Genomic DNA, 22,099 nt, shown 5'->3' on the forward strand with positions numbered 1-22,099 from the left:
TTTCGCTTCGCCCTTGGTGACTTGACATAAAGGCTAAGTGATATGAAAGAACCCCAACATGAACCTGTGGTAGAAATTGGTAGACCTAGAAAGTTGTGGAGCCCTGTTAGATTGGTTGGGGCTGGTCAATCCCGAATGAATTTTATCTTGGCTGGGTCCACATGCACACCCTTCTCATCATTGATGTACCCTAGAAATTGAACCTGGGTCATGCCAAAATTCCATTTCTCCAAATTGGTACATAGCTTATGTTGTTGCAAGGTTTGAAGGACTTGTCGAATATGGTGGAGGTTATCTTGCCAACTCTGGCTGAATATCAAGATTTCATCTAAATACACCATCAAGAATTCATTGGTGAAGGGTTGCAAGATGTTGTCCATCCATCTCATGAAGCTTGCGGGGGCATTCATCAACCCAAAAGGCATGACCAACCATTCGAAAAGGCCCTCCTTGGATTTGAAGGCATTCTTCTATGCGTCAGAGGGTTCAATAGGAACTTGGTGATATCTAGACTTCAAATCAATCTTACTGAAATATTTTCCCCCTTGAGCTAGTCCAGAAGGTCATCAATCTGTGGGATTAGGTACCTATTCTGGAAAATGATCTTATTCAGTGCCCGATAGTCAATACAGAGTCTCCAGGTTCCATCCTTCTTCTATACCAATATAATTGGGCTCCCACAGAGTGATTATATTGGCCTAATGTGCCCTTTCTACAACTCCTGAAGCTGCCTCTTGAGCTCATCATTCTGCAGAACAGAGAATCGATAGATCGGTCCATTGGGTAGTAGCATGCCTGAGGACATATTGATGGAGTGCATGACCTGACATTGCAGAAGTACCCATATACTAGAGGCAAAAATGTCCCTATACTCCTCCACGACTCCTTTATATTTAGTAAAAATAACGAGAAAAATAAAAGTAACGTTTTAGAGCTACATGGTAGATAATGGGAGGATAATTAAGACAAAAAAAAAAAAAAAGAATAGATATAATTGGATATTGTACCATTACAAAATTTGTTTGAAATTCACAAACAATTATAATAGGGATCACATTATACAAATAAATCCTTCCAGAAAAGTGTATATCCCAAGATGGTGTATATCGCATAAGAGATTTAGAAGCATAAGCCCTCTTGTAATCTACCCCAAGATGGTGTATATCGCATAAGAGATTTAGAAGCATAAGCCCTCTTGTAATCTACAAAATTAAGAAAAGTATTTGCTAAGTATATCTCAAAAGAGAGTGATATGTAGCAATATGCATAATGTTATAAATACACAAAAATAAATAAGAGATTGAAGAGAATAAAAAGGAATGGTAGATCCAACCATATGCACATTGTTATTATAGTACGCAAAAACAACTAATTTTTCTCTGTTACAAAGTAACATATTTATAATATGTTGGTTAATCAATAGTGGACGGACTTACATATCTAAGTTGATTGTTGAATAACCCTTCTTACATATCTCTCAACATCAAATCCATGGTCGGGTAATTGTGACTCTCCTCCAAAATTTTGTACAAAAGCTATGATTAGAGAAGAATTTATTGTTCATGCAAAATGGAGACATGTATCTCGAATCACTTAGTTGACTACTCATCGTGTTTGTTTGTTTAACATACAAGTAGTTGCTAAGTAGGTTTTTATTAAAATTTTGATGTGTAAAATAGGTTAGTAAAATAATATTAAATTGAAATAATAAAATGAGAGTTATGAGTTTTTAAATGAGGAGAAAAAAATAAAAATAAATTATATACATAATGATTAGAAATTAGTATTTAAATTAATTATTGCTTATTCTACATAATTTTTTATTAAATTCACACAGAAAAATATTAAAAGAGTTATGAGTTTTTAAATGAAGAGAAATAAAAAAATCAAAATTATATGCGTAATGGTTGAGAATTAGAATTTAGATCAGTTATTACTTATTCTACATATTTTTTTATTAAATTCACAAAGAAAAATATTAAAAATACAAAAAAAACATCAACTATATTTCAAAATAAAAATAGAAATTACATAAAATGAATTAATTTAGATCTAAATAAATGAATTATATGACATTACATCATTAATATAAAACTAGAAAAAAATTAAAAGAAATATATGTCTGATTGACCACATTGGTCTTAGTAGATGTTAATCATCATTTTCATTCATTATATATATATATATATATATATATACACACAATAACCATGCTAGATACATCTTTACTCTAGATCTACCAAACTACAAGAGGGATCAAATCTAGGTTAGATTTATTATTGATTATAATTATAGTTATTAATTATTTATTTTATTTTATTTTATTTCTATTTTTAGTTTTATGTAGTTTGACTAAGTCAAAATGTTTTATTGATAGTTATCATTATTAGTCATTTCATTTCATTTTAATTTTATTTATTTGGACCAAGTTAAAATGTTTACAATATATTAGATCATCTCTATATACTGGGGTAGAGAAGACAATTACTTTTATCTTTTTTTACTTAATTGAGTTCATGGGTAAATGTTTGCAAACATTTACACCACTACTACATCTCCCTGGTCTTTTTTGTGTTTAGATTTAATTTTAAGAATGTTATAAAATAAAATTAAAATAAAATATTTGTAAAATATTTTGATTTTGAAATAAGTGATGGTTTTTGGGCAAGTGGTATTGATCAGCCATGGTGGTGGTCCATGGTATTGTAAAAAGGCCTATTTTAGAAGTTAATAATATTCATAGTAAAATAAGGTGAACATACATAGTCAATAGTCTTGCTATATTGGAAGTTTATTGTAAGTATTAAGTTTTAATTTAAAAATGTTATAAAATTAAATTACAAAAAAATATTTATATAAGAAAAAAAGTTATTTTGAAATGAGTTTTGGTTTTGGGCATGTGGTATTGGTGAGCCATAGTTATTAAGCCGAGAGGCTCATTCTACAACTCATTATGAGGGTATGTGTAAGTTTGTCCTTGCGTGTGTACCCCTTTAAAAGAAAACAAAAGTTTTAAATTATGTTCTAAAAAAATAATAACGACTATAATTAAAAAAAAATGAATATGCTCTAATGTAAAGTAATTAGAAGTAAAAAATTGTGTGAATTAGTTTAAATCTTATACTTTTCAAAAATATTTCAACAAGAGATTTAAATAAATTATTTGAAGATCTATGTTAACTAACTTATGTAGATATCAGCTTCATATATATCTATATATAAAAACAAAAAAAAACAAAAAACACCATACTTAAAAATATTATTTGGTCATATATATACTCTATTTAAACAATGAAAAGTAATACATTGTATTTTTCACTCTAAAAAAGTTTGCACCCAAACAAATTTGATCCCTCTCCGTTCATGTTAAATCCGTACTTAAGATGGATCTATGCTATTTGTTATCGAATTTTAAGGTAGTGGCCAAGCTAGACACCAAATTGGTGTATGAAACCCCCTTGTTTTTGGCACAAGGGACCCACCTCCCCGCAGCTATTTGATTGTTAAGCCTACGAAAAAATACATACTCTACTCCTTAGGAAGAAACACATACTCTTAACTTTTATGCCCACTCAAGTTGTATATTAGGCTATGGTATTATAACAAAACTTATTTAGAAATTAATAGTATCTATAATAAAATAAGGTTATTATAAATATTAAAATTTTATGTACTTATTCATTAAATTAAAAAATATTATAACTTATTATTTTAATTTATATGTTAAAATTAACGTTAATTTATAATTATATTATGATTTTTTTTATTTAAAAAATTAGCTTACACATCTATGCTATACTGAGTTGTAAAGCACATCTATGCTATACTGAGTTGTAAAGTACTTCTCCTATAAATAATTTTACATAATTAGCAATATGTAATTTTGAATAATAGGTTAAGAGAAACTGGAAAATACCAATACTTTATTAAATCATTCCTATTGGAATTTAGAGGGCAGATTTATTTACATTTGAGTGACCTTTGGGCACTTCACATATCACACAATTTTCTTATTCAAAGTTTGATAGACGTTCTTTAAATTTTCCGTCATTAGAGAATATTGTTAGAGCATAAAATATTCCACATCTTTCGGGAGTCAAAGAAGTAGATATATGGATGGATTCCAATGACAGTAACCGCATTTGCTATGACTGAAACAATCTGCCGAAGTCGTGTATGGCTGCTCGTAGTTCATAAAATATAAATGCAGGGTGAAGTGATCGTGGCAGGAAATTGGTGGCACATGTTATCATTTCTTAGATATTTGAACTTTGTGTAGGACTTTTTTTCTATTTTTTAATGGATCATAATCGTAGAGTTTTTCAAATTTTAAATGTTAAGTTTGACCGACGAAGTCCAGCACAAAATTATAACTGCAGACAAAATTCTACCAAACTTTAAACCATATTTGAAAAAAATATTGAGTTTGTCATCCAGGATAGATTCGGATTCGTCAACGAATTTTTATAAAGCACGCAGCAAGACATGAAAGTATTTGTATGGGGAACACAGTACACAGCGAATAAATTTTGTCGTAACGGTCAGTTGGAATTCAAAAAATGTATTGTTATCAGTGCTTTCTGGTCTTGTGATGAGAGCCGCATGGTTTCATGTAAAATAACAGCTGGAACAGCCATAACTTTTGGAGATGCCACACTTACTAGGAAGTCGGGAGTTGTGAAGGGAGGCGTGCAATAGATTCCTCGGCAAGCACCAACACAGCCCAAAAAGTACAATAGTCAGAAAACGCCCTCGAAATCCATGTCCTTTCTATATATTTTGGGGAGTTTGGCACGCAAAAAATAGAGCTATCTTGGAACTAATATTATGTCTATCGAGATTTATTGAGATTTCTGTAGTTGTTTATGACCTTTTCCCAAATGATGAAAGGAAAATAATAATAGAATCCACTTTCTCCCTAAAGACCAAAAGGACAATGATAATAGAATCCTCAACCCCTTGGTTATTGATAGATAACATTCATGGGCTTTTTCTCAGGGGTCTTTCAAGGAGACGATCCAGGATGTGGTGGAAGAGTTGTACTTTATCAGAGTTGTACTTTATCTTTTTGAGATTAGTTTAAGAGTCTCAGCAACTATGTCTAGTTTTTATCACTAAAACTATCCTTTTGAGATTAGGTTTTTTTCTCTGAAAATGGGTTTGGGAGGAGTTTCAACAACTATGTCTAGTTTTTAAATTAGCTTTTTCTCTTTGAAAATAAGCTTGGGAGGAGTCTCAACAATGTCTAGTTTTTATCACTAAAACTATCTTTTTGAGATTAGTTTTTTCTCTCTGAAAATGGGCTTGGGAGAAGTCTGCACAACTATGTTTAGTTTTTATCGCTAAAACTGCTGCTTATATATGCAACTGAGAAAGGACTGGACCACTTACCGGTCTTTGGAGGCTCCATATTGGTTATGAATTGTGTCAAAGAATCTTATATATGCCACAATATGAGATTATGGATGCCATGTAAATACACAATGTAATCTTATACATTAAATAATTTTTTTTTTTTTTTCCTGAAGAAATCCGGTAAACATTGCCACTAGGATTGCCTCCTCCCAATATGCACAGATACTGTGCTACTACTAGCAGGATAGGAATCAGAGAGAGTACATGCTTGTTTTGGTTGGCAGGACTATAAAGAGCATGTTCAGTGGATTACCAATATCCTGTCCTGGTTTGTCTGTCGTGAATCAATATAGAAGAATATGTAATCATGTTTAGGGTTAGGGTAAAGAATACTCGTGGAATATTGATGTGCGTTTGTTGTCTAGATAGCAATCATGGAATATAACGGTAAAGTTTCGTGAAGATGTGTCTCCGAAAGTGATCGAAGGAAGGATTAATGTGTTGGGGATAAAATTTAAGGGAAAAGCAATTTACATTTGGCAAATTTTCATATTCTAAAAATAAAATGCAGGCATCTTTATATTTTATTATTTAATAAATTAAAATAAAAATATGGTTGCAATTTTATTTATACCTCTCCAACGTTCATATTCTAAACCTAAAATTCACCCATCTTGACATATATTTTATTTATTAGTTTATCGATTAGTTATGTTTGGGTTAGTTAAGTTAAATTAATCTAGCTTTGTAGATTAAATGATGGGACATCCTAAGAAGGCTTAAGACAACCATATAAGTAAGAAAGATAACTATTTTTAGATTCGATAAAAATTAAACTTTTAAAATAGCTTAGGACAACCATATAAGTAAGAATGATAACTATTTTAAGGTTTGATAAAAATTAAACTTTTAAAATAGATCGTGGATATAAAACCTTTTAATAATATAAATGATTATATATATTTAATTAATATATGGATAAATTAATAATTTAGCGAGTTATTTATAATTTAAAAAAAAAATTATTAATTTTTAATATATATATATATATATATTTTGTAATACATTTTTTGTGAGACGATTTAGGAATTGGTAAAATAGGATCTTATGGATTGATAAAATAAGATGTTTTTTTTCTATTTGGTTCTATAACTAATGCATAGTGGCTTAAAAAATATAGTAATACTAAAATCTACCAAGAATATAAGTACGAAATCAACATAATTGTCATATAAAAAAACCTTTTCCCAATATACACATGTTTGTCCACAGAATTAACATTTTTAATAAGTATTTTTAGATATAATATCTAGATATAAATATATATTTATATTTCTTTCCTTGAACATTAATATATTTTCTAGTATATTTGAAATTTTATTTTTACTCTTTCAATAAATATTTATATATTATTATTATATTATTGTAATATTATATAGTCTATAAGTTTTTTTTTTTCTCAGTAAAATTAAACTATTTCTATTAAGTAAAATATAGTACAATCAAGAGAGACAAGAAACCCGCCGACCGGAAATGATGAAACTATCAACCTCGGTCCCGGAGAAGGGGTGAACCATTCACGGAGCTACAACAATTAACTTGAGAGCAAAAACTGACATTTACCCCACAGGGGCAGAATTCTCAACACGATGTTTTTTCCCTTTCTGTTTATTGACTTTTATCCAACCGTCCTGGGGAGTATGAGCTAAAACAACTTGAAGACTGGAGTTCTCCAACACGGGGATCTCCTTATCTGATTCAGAAGAGGAGGTCTCATGGACGCGTTTCTAGGAGATTGCTATGACAGTGTTGAGCGCAGGTGTATCAGCGGACAGATCCATCAATTGAGGCGCCTGGTCCGGTTCTGCATCGCTCTCCTCATCTTCCGAGCTTGAGGAATCAGAACTCATTGCTGGCGGCGGAGGACAAGGGGTCCAACGCTTGGGTTTGGTCTTTGCAAAGTTGCCCTTTTTTGATTTTGCAGGCAAAGATGGGCAAGAATTCTGCAGGTGCCCTGTTAGGTGACAGTGGCGGCAGCGGAAGGCAGTGTTTTCATAATCCAGAGTCTGGGTCCAAATGAAGTCATTGATCTTGAGAATGATTTGGTCTGGAAGTCCTTTGCTTAAATCCAGCTCCACACATATTCTGGCATATGTGTAGAGACCTTTGGTTTCCCGCCAGAAATCTCCCCTAATGAAATTGCCCAAGGTGTTGCCTATGGCCCTATACACAACAGTATTCCATAAGTGGGCATGTAAATTTGGAAGCCTGATCCATACAGGTGTCCTGGTAATGACTGCAGTTGCTGGATCAAAATCTGGGAACCAAGGAGTCAAGAAGAGCCCTGCAGTTCCCATGAACCAAGGGCCTTCTTCTAAAGCCTTTTTATAATGCTTGCTGTTATCAAATAGAACAATGAAATAACCTTTTGAACAGAAACTGATCTTACAGTGATGAGTCCAGTTTGCATGGATCCATGCATAGAGATCCTGAGATCGTGGCCACAACCCGTTAAATCTGCAAATGATGGCTCTTTCTGCAAAAACTTGAAGTTGGGTTGCAAGATCATCATGGGTGATTTCAACAGAGGGGGCTTCATCTATTTTATCCACCAAGAAGGGCTTAGATTTAAGGACCTCCGGGGGTTTGGGGTTCTCAGAGTGAACTGCATCTTTGTATGAGAAAGGAGGAGCAGAGGATGACTGTCCCGCTGCACCTCCTCTCAGGCGAAGGGAAACCACCAAAGAGTTGTTCCTAGAAATGTTGTAAGAAGAGAGGGGAAGAAGGTCTTCAAGTTGCTTGCCTTGAAAGAGAAGTCTCTGATGGCCTGAAGGGATCCCAATCCGCCGTTCTAGATCCAGCTTGAGATTCAGCACCAGATCTGAGGAATTGATCCATTGCAGGATGGTTCTGCCTGAAGGCTGAGAAATTTGGATCTGAAAAGAGTCGAAGAAGTGCCTGGACATAGTGCCAGGGCTTCTTGTGCTTCCAAGAGCAGATCTGTCATGGCTATTTTCCGTCAGGGGTATCAGGCCTGCAAGATCTTGGCCGATCTGTCTATTGAAAGCCCGATCAGATTGATCAATGGCAGATCTGGGGGTTTTATACCTTCCCCCGCTAGAAGTGAACACCCCGGCTCCGTGCAGCGTTCTCCCAGGGGCGGAGGTAGCAGATCCATTAAAGGGGATCGCCCATCTACCACTGCCATCGTCGCAGACCCAGATTTCCTGATTACGAGCGTCTGGGGGCCGGAAGGGCCGCGCTTGATCTATGAGGAAGACGTTGGAGACCCTGGCCATGGCATTGCGGAACAGCACCAGGCGCCACTGCTTGCCTTCTTCGCAGAGTTCGATCGGGAAGACGTTGCCTCTATCGAAAGTCTCCGTGGGAAGCTTGTCGAATAAACGTTGATGAAGGGTTTGGGGAATGCCTGGAGCTGCCGGAAGTAAGGCATGGACGTTTACTTTCTCCACCCTGGGATGGGCTTGCTCCTGATCCTGATTCTGAGCCTCATCCTGTGCCTGCGCGTAGTGATGGAACGCTGGATTCGGAGGAGCCATGAGGGCCGAGGGCCGAACAATCGCGCAGCAGAGTTTCGCCGATCCACTTTTCTCGGAGCTCCGTCTCAACTCGAACTCACCTATATAGTCTATAAGTTATTATTATATTTATATATTATTATTATATTATTTTAATATTATATAGTTTATAAATTATTATTATATTTATAGATTCTCAAATTAAAATTTATTATATTAAATAATTAGATAAAAATTATTATATTTATTTTAAAATAAAAATAAAAATAAAAAATTAATTGAAATTAAAATTAATGAAAAAAATTGTTATTTAAATATATATTTTTAATAAATTGGTAATTAAAACTTATACAATCTTTTTATATTAATGTGTTTAATAATTTTTAATAAATAAAATTTTTGGCCCTTATGGCTTATATTACTCCAACAAATCACCATTAAAAAAAATATAGTAATACAAAAATCTACCGAAATTTACAGAATATACTCATGTCACACTAATATGAAACCAGCATAATTATCAATTCATATATATATAAACCTCTTCCCAATATACACATGTCTATCCACCTAATTAACATTTTTAATAAGTATTTTTAGATATAATATCTAGATGTAAATATGTATTTCTTCTCTTCAACACTAATATTTTCTCTTAAAAGTATGTTTGAAATTTTATTTTTACTACTTCAATATATACTTATATATTATTATTATATTATTCTAAGATTATAGAGTTTATAAATTATTATTATATTTATATAATATTATAGAGTTTATAAATTATTATTATATTTATATATTATTATTATATTATTCTAATAATATATAGTTTATAAATTATTATTAGATTTATAGATTCTGAAATTAAAATACATTATATTAAATAATTAGATAAAAAGTATTATATTTATTAGATTACTTTATTATATTTATTTTAGAATAAAAAATATATAAAATTAATTGAAATTAAAACTCAGGAAAAAAATTGTGATTTAAATGTATATTTTTAATAAAATAATAATTAAAATTCATGCAATCCTCTAGTATTAATGTGTTTAATAATTTTTAATGATTAATTTTTTTAATTTAAACGGATTTGTTATTCATAATTTTTTAACTAAACAATAACATTTATATTAAAATAGCTAGATACATGGTCATAACTATTTACATAATTGATTTCAAGGGTTGCAGGTTTGGATTGAGCCTCAATCCAAAACCAGAAGCTAGTTTTACATGACACAAAAATTGCAGTGATTTTCCGACTAAAATTTTTATGAAAAAACCCAATATCTAAACACATTTACATTCCATTCTTCACTATTTTTATTTTGACTTAATTTGACTTCTTATTTTTCTTGGTGATTTTTTTTCCTTTCTTCCCAACTTGTTTCCAACCCATATATCCTACAATTCTGACGACACATTACTATTCTTGAAATCTTCCTCATGTGGTGCCTCATCTTCCCAAGCAGATGCATTTCTATTCTTGAATCTTCCTCATGTGGTGCTTTATCTTCCCAAGAAGATGCATTTCTATTCTTGAAATCTTCCCTAGGTGTCTGATTTTCCAAGAAGATGTTTTTTCAACACTATTCCTTATTTCTAGAGGGGATCCATTTTCCAGTAGGGTTTGCTCACTTTCCACTTTCGCTACATCTCAATAATCCTTATGTACTTTTTCTTGCTCTTTCACCACGTGTGGATAATCCTTATGTATTTTTTCCTGCTTGGTTTCTATTATTAGTGATGCATTTTCTTTGACCATATTTGATTCCTTCTTGTCTTCTAGTTCTTTCTTATATTGAAGCTCTTCCTCTTTCTATATCATATAGTAATCACCATGCACTCCTTCCCACCAATTGAGCCTTTGTGATTTTTTCTTGTCTTTGTTATTCTAAAAATGTTTGGGGAGGTATTTAATTGCGTGTCACCTTTCATAGCATGCTCTAGAAGGAAATGAAATATTCTCATGATCCATCTTTTGGATCCACATATAGTTTTAACCTATCATATTAATCTCCATGGGAAAACCCTTTATGAAGTCCATCTACACACATATTCAGGTATAAGTAGTTTTATAAAACTTTTTAGTGTCAAGAATATGGAAATAAAACTTTCCCAACATTCTGTCACATCTCTAAGCATTATATTGTAAAAAGAAAAAAAATTACGTTGAAAATAATATATTTACACTAATATATATATAGATATATATATACATATATACATATATATATATATATACATATATACATATATATATATATATATATATATATATATATATATATATATATACATATATATATATATATATATATATATATATATATATATATATACATACATATATATATATATATACACACACAGATATATATATATATATATATATATATATATATATATATATATATATATATATATATATACACACATATATATACACACACACACACACACACACACATATATATATATATACCCAACATATTTAATACAATCGATACACCTATCATTTATGCATTGATGGCTTTTACGCCAAGTACATAAATTAAGATATATTGATATTCACTTAAGGTATTATTCGAGAGTCTACATTGTACATAATGCAATAATCCTCTATCTAAGTACAAGATTATTAAGTCAATTTTCTAATACAACGGACTTTGTTACCCGTGAGTTGGCGGGAGCAGCATTCTAGGTTCTTCTGTTTTCTTTAGAGTTGTTGACACCACCTCGGGAATATCTCTTCATCGACGGTCCTCTGAATCGAGAGATCATCCAACGATGATGGGTGAATCCTTATCTCTTTTGTCAGTTGCTTGTGGAGTGTTTTCCGTCATTTACTTTTCTTCTAGTGGAGTCTCCTAGCTCTAACCCAAAGCTCCACATCTCATACAGGTTCGACCTCATTTCTTTGCAATACTGAAAATTTTTCCAATACATTGTTTTTCCTCCACCATGATTATGTGTTTTTTTGGTAGGCTTGCAAAGGAGATTTTGATATTTTTCGCTTTGAAGGAGCAGTTTGTTAGTCGTAACCCTATCCAAGTACAAGGTTTCATGGTTTAGCTCTGAATATCATAAATCTATAGTTTCTGTTTGGCTATTATATTTCTAAGTTATTCCTATGGTTTTCTAGGTTTCGTCGGAGGTTTCTTTTTGCTCGTGTATGGTTGTTAGAGAGCAAATATTTCTCCCAGAATCCGGTTCTAGGGTCACTTACTTGTTCCTCTTCCAGCCTCTAGGTAATGTGGAAACCATGTTCTAAAATTTCTTGTATTATGGGTCTTCAGACCATCACACTATAATGCTCTTAGATTGGACTAAGTTTATTTCTGATAGGATGTTCTTCTTTTTGAGTGTATAAGAGACCCCTAAGGCTAAATCCTATTAAGTTCAGGTCATGGAGCCTCCATGCCTATCATTTCAGGAACATGTGTTTGTAATTTTTCAGACATAAATAGTTCCAAACTGATTTGATATCGTTTATGAGTTGTAAATGTTTTATATGGAAATTTCCTTCCTATTTTAAGAAGTCTATCTTAAATTTTTTGTGTCGGTATTCGTTACAGAGATATAATGTTGAGTTTTACAGGTTCCTTCCTCTTGTTTTCTTCTTGGAAGGTGTAAACCGACTTCTCCTATTATATTTGCTTCAGTTGGTTTATTGTATGACACTATCATTTTAGTTTTTTTCTCTACAAGTAGATATGGGATTCGACCCACGTCCTTACATGGACTGTACTTTCTTGGTAGTTATTTCTTTGTAGCAATATCTTGCTTGTTGGGGTTTAGAATTTTGGGTTCGTCTTTTCCTAAATTTTATTTAACAATTTTTATTGCATATGTGACAGATTCGTTCCTAATTCATTCTTCTATTCCTTTCTATTTCAAATATTTTAAAGGACATGGTTGGCCTCCGAATTCAGTGTATCATCCAATGCTTGAATTGCCCTAGCAACGAAGGGTCAAAGTTTAGAGTAACCTATTTTGTTCATTTTGTAATATCTTTTTGTTAGTATTATTTCACAATACTTTTCTAGAACTGTAATTCCTTGGGTTGAAGAGTTCCTAGATAGTTCTAAAATAATTCCTATTGCTTTTTTATTTTTCTGCTTTCTTAAGTATTTTCTTTCTTTGTAACCCTACAAGAAGAATTTCTCCTAAGAACTTAGTTTTCCTAATTAATAGAACATACAGAGTTGTTCTTTATAACCTTCATATTATGAATTTCTTCTAGTGAGCATTTGGCCTTTACTAAACTCATTCAGTTAACCTATTTCCAATATTATACATATTTTTGTTTCAACAGAACAATTAACCTTTAGGAAGTTATAAATACTTATCGGACTTCGATAGTTAATCAAGGTCGAATAATTGGATCAAATCGACTATATACTGCCAAATTTCCTCCAAACCTTGAGACCTACTTCCAAGCCTAAGTCTCCCCCCAGGCTGTTCCTCACATGTAGTAAGACTAACAGTCCTTTTATCACAGCTATTTGGTCTTAACCAGACTTAGCTTATAAACCATGTCTGACATCTCAGCACAGAAGCCTTTGTGTCATTATTTTCTTCTCTTTTGTCTCAGGTATGCATACCCTCTTGATCTCTTCCTTGAGAATAAATCATCAAGGAACTAGTGAGGGATAGGTAAATGCCTACCCTAACTACCTAACATGTGAGAGTTACATGTTTGTTATCAAAAAATTTGACTCATGCACAATTAATCAAAATAATAAATATATAAACTTAAATAGTAAAATCCAATTTGTTCAACTTTAGTAATTAAATATTTATAATTACTGGGGACATCACATCTTCCCCCCCAAGATTAAACATCATCCCAATGTTTCTCTACTGTAAATAGATCTGGAAAAGTCTCCCTCATAACTTGTTCATCTTCCTAGGTGGCCTCCTCTAGCCCAAAGTGCTTCCAGTACATTTTAACTTCAGTGATAACTTGTCTCCTCAACATTACTTCTCTTTGATCGATTACAACTAGGGGTTCGACCAAGAACTCGCCTTCCAGTTTGACATACACAATATAAAGAAACTTAGTCAATTCTTTTCCCTTGGTAGTCAATTCTTTTCTCTTTATTTAAGATCTAATTACCTATATATCTTGCCAATTGATTATATGTTTGGGATACTATATATATATATATATATATATATATATATATATATCTATATATATATATATATATATATATATATATATATATATATATATCTATATATATATATCTATATATATATATATATATATATATATATATATATATATATATATATATATATATATATATATATAAACATAGAAACATGGGAAACATTATGCACACGTTTGTGGCTAGGGAAAGCAAGATTGTAGGCCACTTGTGTGATTCGAGCCAGGATTTGGAAGGGACCGCAAAATCAGGGTGCTAATTTAGCACACCCACCCCAATACAGAGTACTCTTCTTGGATCGTACATGAATGTAAACATGATCTTCGACTTGAAACTCCGTAAAAATTCTCTTCCGGTCAACAACCTTTTTCTACCAATCCTATGCAGTCTTTAAATTGAAGCGCACCTTTTTAACCATGTATTCCATCTATTTTAACATGTCAGGGCCTAACATTAGTTTATCCTCCATACCACTACAACTTGAGGGTGTCCTGCACCTATGCCCGTATAACACTTCAAAGGGACTCATTTTCAACGAGGAATGGTAAATGTTGTTGTCGGAAAATTCCACCAAGTGTATATAATCCTTCTATTTAGAGGGTTACTGCATTACGTAAGAACGTATCATATCTTCCACTATTTGATTCACTGCTCAGCTTTCCCATCCGTCTGAGGATGATAGGAAGTACTAAAGTTCAGTTGCATGCCTAAACCTCCAAACAAGGCCTTCCAAAATGTTGATGTAAATTTTATGTCATGGTCAGAAAATATAACCCTTGGTATTCCGTGTAGTCTAAATATATTCTACATAAATATATTAGCAATTTGAATGGCATTAAAAGTAGACTGTACTGGTACAAAGTGGGCAGACATGCTCAGCTTGTCTGCAACCACCATTATTGAATCATTCTTCTTTTTAGACTTAAGTAGCCCTGTAATAAAATCAATGGAAATAGTTTCCCATTTTCATTCTGGAATAGAAAATGTGTGGAGTAATCTGGCTGGGTGCTGGTGTTCAGCTTTAACTTATTGACACTCTAAACAGTGAGCCAAGTATTTATCCACTTCTTTCTTCATTCCAGGCCATAATTAATCCTTTCTAAGTGTGGTGATTAATTTATGATATCGGGATTGCCTGCACAAGGGATTTTATGGTATTCGTAAAAAACTATTTGTTTAATATTTTTCTGGTTTGGAACATACATTCTCCCCCTATAAATCAACATCCCTTCTCGATTTACTTCATATCCTAGCTGTTGTTTGTTGTTGTCTAGATTTTTAGCTTGCTGCCAGAAAGTTTTATATTCAGGATCTTTCATTGCCACTTCTTTAATCTTCTCTTTAAAAGTGGTATGCACCTCACTAAATGAGACTTCATAAATGTAGTTCAGTTTTTGACATAAGGCATCTACAACTCAGTTTTATTTTCCTTTTAAGTGTTTGATGTCAAAGTCAAATTCACTCAGGAAATTAACCCAATAGGCTTGTCTAGCATTCATAGTAGGTTGTTTGAAATAGTTAGTTAAAATATGATGATCTATCATTAATAATAACTTCTTACCCAATAAGTAACGTTGCCACATTTTTAATGTGTGGATTACCGCCATCAGCTCCAAATCATAAGCTGAATATTTTTGTTCATGCTCTTTAAGTTTCCAAGACTCATAAGTGATAACCCTGCCCTCTTGCATTATCACACCACCAACTCCTTCCTTGTTGGCATCTGTACAAACAATGTATTACTTATTTGGGTCTGAAATACTTAGAATAGGTGCGGTAGTAAATAAGTGTTTTAGCTGGTCAAAACTTTTTTGACAGTCCATATTCCAAATGAAAGTTTTTCATTTCTTTTGCAATGAGGTAATGGGGTATGCCACCCTAGAGAATCCTTCAACGAATCTCGTATAGTACTCAGTCATGCCCATGAATTATTGTATACCCACTACATTCTTTGGTACTGTCCATTCCATTACGGTTTTTATTTTCTCCGGGTCCACTGCAATTCCATCCTTGGTAATGATGTGTCGAAAATATTGAATTTGTTCCTTAAATAAATCACATTTGTTGTACGTGGCGTACAATTGATGCTCCCTCAAGGTTTGCAAGACAATTCACAGGCTTTCCTTATGCTCTTCTATGTTCTGAGAATAGATCAATATATCATCAATAAAGATGAGTACAAATTTATCCAAATATTGATGAGAAACATTATTCATTAGGCGCATAAAAGTTGCGGGAGCATTAGTTAGCATGCACGATACCACAATGAATTGTTAATTCCCATAGAGAGTTCTAAAAGTTGTCTTGGCTATATGTTCCTCCTCTATCCTAATTTAATGGTACCCTGAGCGAAGATCTATCTTCCAAAAAACGGTCGCTCCCTTTAACTGGTCAAACAATTCATCAATACGAGGCAAAGGGTATCTATTCTTAACTACCATCTTGTTTAGATGTCAGTAATCCATACACATCCATAAGTTTCTGTCTTTCTTTTTGAAGAATAGTACAAGAGCTCCCCAAGGTGAGACAGTAGGGCATATATACTTTTTATCAAGCAGTTCTTGTAACTACATTTTCAATTCAGTTAGTTCAGGTACGCTTATACAATAAGGGGCTCGAGATACCAGGATAGCCCCAGGGATCAAATCAATGGTGAAGTCTATATTCCAATTTGGAGGTAGTCTCAGAATCTCCTAGGGAAACACGTCTGGAAATTCCTGTACCACAGGTATATTTCTAAAGTACCATATTTTTCTGTTGAGTTAATATACCCCACCTTTATAGAATAAATCTGACATCCTTTTCGTATTCGTTTTGCTAACTAAGAGGCCATTACATATCTTATTTTCAGTAATCTTCGTATACCTTGTATTTCTTGTCTCATACCCTCTTTATCCATGTAATTAATAGTTTTGTCTTTGCAATTAATGAGGGACCAACGCTTATCTAACCAGTCCATACCTATTAGAACATCATATGATCCTAATGGTAAGACATTCAGATCTACCATAATAGGTTGACTTGCTAGTTTCAGAATGAAATTTCTAACTTTAGCCAACACCCTTCTCTTTCCTCCTGTGGCAAGTTGTACTAGTCAAGGGTTTTTAAGTTTAACATATTGTAAATGACATTGCTCAACCACTTTCGGGCTTATATAACTCAAAGTAGCTCCCAGATCAGTCAAAATAAATATAGTTTGTTCGAAGACCTTACATTTGAATTCCACTATTGTTGGCTGGTACTATGCCTAGTGATCTTCAAGAGAAGCATTGATTTTAGGAATACTCCTCACTACTTCTCCCACAGTTGATGCTTCTTTAATTCACACCACTTGATATTTTCCTTTGTGGTACAGACAATTTTTAACATACTATGGTTTTCCACATCCCCAACATTATATTCATGGCTTAGCTGCTATTTCTACCATTTTTTTCCATATTGTTCATTTGTTTTGGACTCACTTGGAAATTTGAATTTGGGCAGATTTATATTCATATTTTTGATGGGTTAACCTTTATGGGGTCCTTTGTTTATAGTAGTTTTATTTCCCTTTCTGCTAGAAGCAAACTTAATTCATTTATTATCAAATCACCTTTTTCCAACATCACCCTTTGGTAAATTTTTCTGATAGCATATATTAGCCTTTCGTATAACTTCATCCATGGTGTTTGGGTTGTCTAATTTGAGATGTTCTTTCATAAATAGTGCCAAATTGCTGATAAATATTTGCACCTTTTCTTTCTCTTCTCGTATGTAGGGAACATATCACAGAAAGGATGTGAATTTCTTTATAAATTCTTCTATAGAAAACTGACCCAATCGAAGGTCATGCAACTCTTTTTCCTTCTCATCGTAGAATATTTTAGTTAAGTATTTTTCCTTAATATACTTTTGAAACTTCCCCCAAGTTACGTTCTGCTCATTAACTCCACGTACCTTCTTCACCTCTTCCCACCAAAAGGTGGATTTTCCTTACAACTGATAGATGGCTAAGTGACCTTCTGATTGTGATCATATTCATAAAACTAAAAATACTTATTCATGTTGATAAGCTAGGCTTCAACAACTTCCTCCTATTCACCATCAAATAGGGGAGGTTTAACTTTTCGAAACTCTCCTTGCAAATCAATTTTCTATCATTTCTACTTTTGAGATCTGATACATTATCAAATTCTTCCTCTTTATTCTCTTTGCCCCCTTCTATTTTCGAATTTTCATTTATGAATTCCTACTCTCTAGTCATGTTTCCATGCTTTGGACTGGGAATTGGTTGTTGTTGATTCTGTCTGTCTGACAAACTTTTCATGATTTTCTCCTATTCTTGCATCAACCTTTCATTGTCTTCCCACAACCTAGCCATATCATCCTTTAACTCTTGTACAGTTTCAATGATGGTGGCATTGGTATTATGTTTTTCCTCTCCCAATTGTACCCATACCTGGGGATTGCCTTCCAGAAAGGATGTTGATCCCGTTTTTATCACAGGTCTGTGTGGTGTAAGTCCAACCCTTCTCATGATGGTGGCTTTTCTTGTTATGTGCACATCACAAATACTGTAATTCATTCATTCCATAGGTCTCATTTCTGCAACCTGAGCACTTTGATACAACTTGTCACATCTCTAAACATTAATATTGTAAAAATAAAAAAAATTACAATGAAAATAGTATATTTACACTAAAATATCTATATGCGCATCATATTTAATACAATCAATGCACTTGTCATATATGCATTGATGGCTTTTACGCTGAGTACATAAATTAAGATACATTCATATTCACTTAAGGTATTATTCGATAGTATTCATTGTACACAATACAATAATCCTCTATCTAAGTACAAGATTATTAAGTCCATTTCATAATACAGCAGACCTAGCTCCCCGCGAGTTGGCAGGAGTAGGGTTCTCGGTTATTCTGTTTCCTTTACAGTTGTTCACACCTCCTCGAGAATATCTCTTCATCAATGGTCCTTCGAATCTAGAGATCATCCAACGATGATGGGTGAATCCTTATCCCTTTTTTTAGTTGCTTGTGGAGTGTTTTTTGACGTTTTCTTTTCTTCTGGAGGAGTCTCCTAGCTCTGACCCATAGCTCCATATCTCTTATAGGTTCGACCTCATTTCTTTGCAATACTGAAATTTGTTCCAATACATTGTTTTTCCTCCACCATGATTATGTGTTTGTCTGCTAGGCTTGTAGAGGAGGTTTTGGTAGTTTTCGATTCAAAGGAGAAATCTTTTGGACACAAACCTAACCAGGTACAGGGTTTCATGGTTTAGCTTTGAATATGATAAATTTGTAGTTTTTGTTTTGTTATTGTATTGCTAAGTTGTTCCTGTGGTTTGCTAGGTTTTGTCGGAGGTTTCTTTCTACTCGAATATGGTTGTTCGAGAGTGAGGCTTCCTCTTAGAATCTAATGCTAGGGTCATAGAATTGTTCCTCTTCTAGCTTCTAGGTAATGTGGAAATCGTGTTTTGAAATATCTTTGGTTATGGGTCTTTAGACCATCACACTATATTTCTCTTAGATTGGACTAAGTTTATTTATGATAGGGCGTTCTCCTTTTTTACTGTATAAGATACCCCTAAGGCTAAATCCTCTTAAGTTTGGGTCATGGAGCCTCCATGCCTATCATTTTAGGTTTTAGGTGTGCGATTGAACATATGTTTGTAACTTTTCTGATATAAATAGTTCCAAATTGATCTAATATCGTTTATGAGTTGTAAATGTTTTATATGGAAATTTCCTTCCTATTTTAAGAACTTTTCCTTAAAGATTTTGTGTCAGGAATGTTTAATATCTATATAGATTTTCACATAAGGAAGAAGGTCGATTTTTCTACTTTTGCAAAGTTCGTTATAGAGATATAATGGCCAGTTTTACAGGTTCCTTCGTCTTGTTTTCTTCTTGGAAGGCGTTAACTGGCTTCTCCCATTATATTTTCTTGAGTTGGTCTAAGGTATGACACTATCATTTTAGTTTTATTCTTCGCAAGAAGATATGGGATTTGACTCGTGTCCTTACATGGACTGTACTTTCTTTGTAATTATTTATTTGCAGCAAAATATTTCTTGTTGGGGTTTAGAATTTATGGGTTCAGATTTTCCTAAATTTTAGTTAGAAATTGTTATTGCATATGTCATAGATTCGTTCTTAACTGATTCTTCGATTCCTTTCTATTTCAAATATTTTAAAGGGCATGGTTGGCCTATGAATTTAGTGTATCATCCAATGCTTGAATTCCCCTAGCAATGAAGGGTCAAAGTTTAGAGTAACCTATTTTGTTCGTTCCGTAATAGTTGTTTGTTAGTATTATTTCATGATACTTTTCCAGAACTGTAATTACTCAAGTTGAAGATTTCCTAGACAGTTCCGGAACATTTCCTATTCTTTTTTTAATTTTCTACTTTCTTAAGGGTTTTCCTGCTTTGTAACCCTAGAAGAAGAAATTCTCCTAAGAACTCTATTTTCCTAATTAATAGAACGTAGAGAGTTGTTCTTTATAACATTCATACTATGGATTTCTTCCAATGACCATTTGGCCTTTACTAAACTTGTTCAATTAACCCTTTTTCAATAGTATACTTATTTCTATTCCAACAATACAATTAATCAACATCATACATATTTCTGTTTCAACAGAAAAATTAACCTTTAGGAAGTTATAAATACTTATCTAACTTCGATAGTTAATCACTATCGACTAATTGGATCAAATCGATTATATGCTACAGAATTTTCTCCCAACCTTGAGACCTACTTCTAAGCCTGAGTCCCCCCCCCCCCCCCCAAGATGTTGCTCACATGCAGTAATACTAACAGTCCTTTTATCACATCTATCCGTCTTAACCATACTTAGCTTATAAACCTCGTCTGACATCTCAACACAGAAGCCTTTGTGTCATTATTTTCTTCTCTTTTGTCTCAGGTACACATACCCTCTTAATCTCTTCCTTGAGAATTAATCTTCAAGGAAGTAGTTAGGGATAGGTAACCTCCTACGCTAACTACTTGATATGTGAGAGTTACATGTTTGTCATCAAAACATTTTCCTCATGCTCAATTAATCAAAACAAGAAATATATAAACTTAAATGGTAATATCTAGATTGTTTAACTGCAGTAATTAAATATTTACAATTACTGGGGACATCACACATTCCCAATAGAGGATAGAGATGAAAGATTCCAAAAATGAAAGGGAAGGTTCAGAAGCCTTACCTAAATTGGTGTTGTGGTGATTGATGTTATTACTAGATAAAAAGTGGGGGTTCAAGGTTGCATGAAGAGATCAACGCTACCCCAAAACCATGGTCCATCTTCACAAATGGTATTCTTGTCCTGTATTTTATGAAAAAAACACTATTATGAAACCAGCTCACAAAATATAGAAAAGATAGACCAACACCTTAGTAATCAACCACTTTGAGGGGACAACCTCCTTTACATTACACAAATCAACAATTCTTGGATGATACAAATGAAAAAAATCTCCTTTCTATATACAGGTGTCTAAGGGGTCACAATATAATCAAAGTCGACATAACAATAATAATATAAGGGAACAACAATAACAATAGTGGGCTTCTATGGGGCACAATGGGGACAATAGGGGCACAACAATAACAATAAGGGATACAATGACAATAGTAATGGGGGAATCACTAGTATTATAGGGACCTAACATGCCCCTCTCCTTCAAAAAAGTGTTGTCCTCAACTCTTGAGTAGTTCTAGATGCTTCTGTATAAAATTCTCATCCTCCCATTTGGAATAGTTAGTGGGTAAGTTCTTCCACTTGACGAGATACTCTGAAATTGGTGGATTTCATAGCTGTCGAGTTCTTGTTTCTATGATTACTTCAGGTTCCAATATGATTTTTCCTTCCTTGTCAAGTTCTGGAAATATTGTTTGAATTGGGAGCTTGTCACCAATGACCTTCTTTAAGCATGAAACATGGAAAATAGGGTGCACTCGTGAAGCTTTAGGAAGCTCCAATTTGTATGTCATAGTACC

This window comes from Pinus tabuliformis, chromosome 8 (genome assembly GCF_031772625.1).
Source record: "Pinus tabuliformis cultivar Carrire ecotype Pingquan chromosome 8, CPIR1, whole genome shotgun sequence".
Classification (NCBI taxonomy): Eukaryota; Viridiplantae; Streptophyta; class Pinopsida; order Pinales; family Pinaceae; genus Pinus; species Pinus tabuliformis.